The sequence below is a fragment of the Phaseolus vulgaris genome, chromosome 8, assembly GCF_000499845.2.
Source record: "Phaseolus vulgaris cultivar G19833 chromosome 8, P. vulgaris v2.0, whole genome shotgun sequence".
NCBI lineage: Eukaryota > Viridiplantae > Streptophyta > Magnoliopsida > Fabales > Fabaceae > Phaseolus > Phaseolus vulgaris.
This window is the reverse complement of record NC_023752.2, coordinates 13430481-13436024: the sequence shown is the minus strand read 5'-3', so window position 1 is coordinate 13436024 and position 5544 is coordinate 13430481. Positions and strand designations below refer to the sequence as shown.

Here is a 5544-nt window from a genome sequence, read left to right as displayed (position 1 = left end):
ATTTTCTTTGCACTAGCTTACCCTTGCTTTTCGTGTGGTGTTTGAACTGCGATGACTGTACTATGTACACGAGCAGATGATCATACAGGTGCAGGAGAGCCTTAGAGGTTTCAAAGTTTTACTTTGAGCTACGGATATGTAAATATTTGTATTTCTATAAATCCTAATCATGTATTAGGAATGTTTTGAAAAACTCCAAGTTTGTATAGAATATGGTAGAACTTTTATTGTAATATTTATATGTAAATTATGGGGTGTTACATCGGGACCTCGGTCCAGGTATTTGGGAGAGGTCAGCTCAGTGTTTGGGTCCAAGAGGTGAGTTGTGAGCTCGATCCAGATGTTGGTCAGTCCAGAAAAGGTAGTTAAGATAAAAGATAAAAATATATTTTATTTGTTATTATATTATTCTAAAGATGAAAGATATAATTGTTATTGTTTAAATATGTTATCATATTATTCTAAAGATAAAGAAATATTTTATCTCTTGTGATAATATGCAAGTTAATTATATATTAATTAATACACGTTAGTTACATATTAATTAATAGTTGTTGAGAATAAAAGAGGAGCACCCGATAATAATGGTGCACATGTTAAACATAATGTTTTCCTGCGGTTAGCACCTGAAGATAAGTGGTGCCCAAGTGGTTTTTCTGTTATTACTTTATGCTTTCAGTATAGATTATATTCTCGTGAGTGAAAGTTGTTAAATGAGTAAGCTATAAAAGGGGCTTGAGAGGGTACGTTGTTTCTAAATACTAGACTGAAATCGAATACTTATCTTATTTTAGTAAGCTCTCACTGATTTGATCGTCGGAGTGTGATCAATAGAAAGAGCGCCCTTTGTCTCAACGGAACGTTGTTCCAATGCACCAAGTTGGGACAAAATAGAAGCAAAGCTTGTCCATCCAATCAACCGGTGAGAACAAAAACAATTTTCATAAGTATATTTGTTTATTTTGGTGGCAACAGGGCAAAGTTGTATCTGAAAAGGTTTATAGGTCTTTTGTTTGTAGATTTTGATGTTGTGTATTGACTCAATTTAGTATTTTGAACTTTAGGGTTGTAATTTTGAAAGATGTTTATAGGCTTGTGAAGCTCTATATATTAAAATAGAGGAAAGGAATGCCACATTGTCATGGTTTAGAGGATTGTGAAGGGTTATATTTTGTTTGTGTTGTTTTTTTGGCTTTGTCCATTAGTGTCTAGGGGGCTATGTGAGGTGTTGTATAAGGGTTGAGGTATCCTTCAAATACCCCTATTTATTCATTTCAATCTTTGCTGATAAAAAAAAATAAACTAGTATGTAGAGTGTGTTAATTGCACCTAATTTTATAATAAAACACTTTAAATATATAGATTAAAATCTATAATAAATACACATTTTTCATCATATGAATTAAATTTCATATTTAAAATAATCATTTTATATTATAAAATATGCTATTTTTAATTATTAATCATATCTTTTAAAAAACATTGAAATTCCAATTTAATTAAACTATGAGAAAAGATAGATTTTAAAAAGTATAAAAGTAAATTTAAATTTTTTAGAAGAAATATCATATTTATGTTCATAAATATGAGCATATTTTAATTTTGACATATATTTAAAATCGAATATTTACTTAGTTTGAACTTATTACAACATTCCATTGATATTAAAACTGTAGAGGGATGCATCACAAGAAAATTATTAAATAGAAATCAATTTTAGAGACAAAAAATAATTAGTATATTGACTAAATTAGATATTATTTTAGAGACTAAAAATTATTGGTATATAAAGTAGTTTCTATTATTAATAAAATTTATAAACTAACTTCTAAATTAGTATCTAATTAGTTATCAAAATTTTAGATATCAACTTTAGAATTTAAATTAATTTTTTTATCAGCGAAAATAATAAATAAATATGAACCACTCAAGGAATAGTCCAACCCATATACATACCAATAACTCCTCTCAAAAGGAAGACCCTGTGAGTTGCTATAACCTACCAACTCAAAACCAACAAAGACACCTAAAAGAACAAGACAACAGATCAAGACACCAATCAGAAAAGGAAAAACACGCAGAAGCAAAATTATATGTAATCCAAGAGCAAGCCTTTAATTGAGCCAAAGAAAAGATTTCAGAATGATCAATCACTCCACCTTTGAAGATGTGTTTGTTTTTGTGTCTCCAAATCTCACAAATGACTGCAATCCATACACTTCCCCAAGCAACATTTACATAGCCTGACACATTGCATAACTTAAAATGTAGGACATGTGAACCATAATCAAAATGATATACCGACGCCATCTCAAGTCAAGCATAACAATGATTCCAAACTAACCAAATAATTGTACATTCAAAAAACAAATGTCTTATTGTCTCCTCCTCTTCCTAACACAAACAAGAATCTAAATTAATTAGTAGATAAAATCTTGATATTTTATTTTATTAAAAAAAAATAATTGAAACATTTAAAAGATGTTTTAGCCCTTATATAAAAGAGATAAAAAAAACTTCAAACCAACAAATCATCTCAGTCATCCAAATAATATAGTGACATGTAAACCTATAGATATCTATTATTCCTATTAGAACACGTATTGGTTGTATGGGTAAACACATAGACCAGAATTCTGCCCATAGACTGCATAGTTGTTGCTAAAGTAATAGCATCACTCTTTTTGCTCTGTTTGCCAACCTTCTACAGCCATCATCGTAAAATGTGATTTCAGTTCGAAATAATATAAATTAATTTATAAATTTTATTAATAATAAAAACTATTTTAAATATCAATATTTTTTTTAGTTTTTAAAATAATATTTAATTTAATTAATATTATAGTGACTTATCTTGGTCTCCAAAATTAATTTTTAATAAGTTATATTATATCAGAGCCAGGTTTCGATCCTGGGACCTGTGGGTTATGGGCCCACCACGCTTCCGCTGCGCCACTCTGATTTGATATTATTATAATAGATATTTGTGGATCATAAATTTATGAAGGAGTACCTCACTTAAACGGTTTTTTTTATTATCATGGGATCTTTTTTTTTTTTTTACTAAAATGGAATCGCTGTAAAAAAAAATTACAAATCTAGGACAAGTCATGCCAACTTGGCACGACTTCATATCTAAAAGTCGTGCCAAGTTGACATGACTTTGCCATGTCAGCCTGAAGTTGTGCCAACTTGGCACGACTTTTGTCACGTCAACCTGAAGTCGTGCCAAGTTGGCACGACTTTGTCCACATCATATTTTTTTTTTAACTTTTCTTGTTTTTAAATAAATATATATTATAATTATTTAATTATAATTAAAATTATAAGTTATGTAATATTTGAAATTAAATTGATAAATAATTTTTTTTTATGAAGGAATAAATACTTAGGTAAAGAAAATGAGGAAATTAATAATCAAACTTGAAATTGAATTTTATTATCAAGCTTGTTTGTGCGGACAATTGCTTTTATTGTGGCTTCGATTCTGCAATATGAACATTTTTTTTATTTATTTAGAATTGAATAATCTATTTCATGGATAAAATTAGACCTCATAAGCTTGGAAATATTGTGGAGATTGTACACTGGAACGATAAATGTCGTTAGCTGTAAATGACAAAATGAGCAAACAACAATTACATGTGGATAAGGCAGATGTATATAGCTTGAAACTCCCCACAATTTTCTATTTATTTTCCAAATAATTAATTCTCATTTCTATTTATTTCAAAATGCAATAACAATTTTTTCATATTTTTTATTAATCTAATAACCAAATTAATATATTACATTACCGTCAAACAAGATCCATACACAATTATTCATTTTTTTATTGCTTAAAACTAACATCCTTAGAAAATTATGTATCAAATTAATTTTAAACATTACATAACTTACTACTCAATATATAAATAAGAAAATTTTACAAGAAAATTTATATATATATATATATATATATATATATATATATATATATGACGTGGACAAAGTCGTGCCTAGTTGTCACGACTTAAGGGATTGACGTGGTAGAAGTCGTGCCAACTTAGCACGACTTCAGGCTGACGTGACAAAGTCGTGCCAAGTTGGCACGACTTGCCCCAAATTTGTAATTTTTTTGAAAGCGATCCCATTTTGGTAAAAACGGACAAAAAAAGATTCCATGATGATCAAAACCCCCACTTAAATTTTTGTAAAAAAAAAGTATAAAAGGAAAACCAGACAAATTCTTCAGGTTTTTTTATCGAAAAGAAATATACTAATAAAGGATGAGTGTTACAACCGATGTACATTGTTATAGAATTTAGAAGGAGATTAAAAGAAATGCCTTTCGTTTTTAGGTTCTGATGTAACAGGGTGAGGATTACGCGTGAGAAGGGAATCATGATGGACCCTAGGTCATCTTTTCTTTTATGCGTGCACACCATCAGAAACTTATTAGCTTACGTAAGAATAGATGCAAACACATTGAAAAAAAGGCAGAAAAGGGCAATGTATGAAGCTATTATGAACCTGCATGCAACTGTTAAGAAAATTGTTTTGGCTTCATGGCAAGTGGCATGTTATGTTATCTCTTCCACACCTATGAACCAGTCCATCATTAGTAGATACCATGTGTCCTGCATTTGAGGACCATAGGAATGTCATTCTTGAAGTTGATATAAGAAGGTATAGGCATAGGATCCCAAAATGTTAAGGATAAGCAAGTAATGATGGAAGGAATCAAATATTTATGGTCACTCAGCATGCAAATTAGGACCGTTTTCTGCCAAATACTGCTTCCCACAATTGGAAAGCATATTCCCTAAAGGCTAGGATAATTTTTTTAAAGAGATCTAATATCAATTCTTCTATTAATATGTTAGCTACTAAGTAAAAAGGTATAAAACTATTTATGCAAGTTTTTGTAATAAAGTAATATTAATGTTAGTCTTTATTCTTTTAAATAAATTTGGAAACAAAAACAATTTGATAAAAAGAGGGGTTGAAATGTTTTTATAAATTTCAAAATAATTTTTGAAGTCACTTTTAGGAAAAAGAAAGTTTTCTAGTTTTAAGTTTTTAGAAATTGTATTTTTCCTTCATCCTTATGCACTCTTTATTTTATCTTCTCTCATATTTAGCCTTCATTGATGTTGGCAAAATAGGTTAAATCAACCAACTCAACCTAAACTCATTTTATAAAGTGTATGATTAATTTCCACCTCAAAAAGGGCTCAAGTATAGAGAAAGTGTCTAGGAAAAACCAAGCTTTCAAATTTTAATCACCTTTATTTCAAACCTTTATCACACAAGAAAATCATAAAATAGAAACCAATTTATAAAAACTAAAATAATTAGTTGCAATAGCAACTAAATTAGAAACCATTTTAGAAATTAAAAAAAAATTGGTTTCTAAATTAGTTTCTATTATTGTTAAATAGTTTTTAAATCGGTATCTAATTAGAAACCAAGATTTTTGCTACCAAATTTAAAAATTAAATAATTGGTAGTTAAAACCTTAGTTGCTAATTAGATATCAATTTAGAAATCATTTAACAATAA

The 5544-nt window shown here is 28.8% G+C and overlaps 1 non-coding gene across 1 annotated transcript; it reads right to left on the bottom strand.

The window, feature by feature from the left end:
* Positions 1–2890: 2890 nt before the first annotated feature.
* TRNAM-CAU (transfer RNA methionine (anticodon CAU)) lies at positions 2891–2962 on the bottom strand. Its single transcript has one exon. It is a non-coding gene; the product is annotated as a tRNA-Met (tRNA).
* Between the last annotated feature and the right edge of the window lie 2582 nt (positions 2963–5544).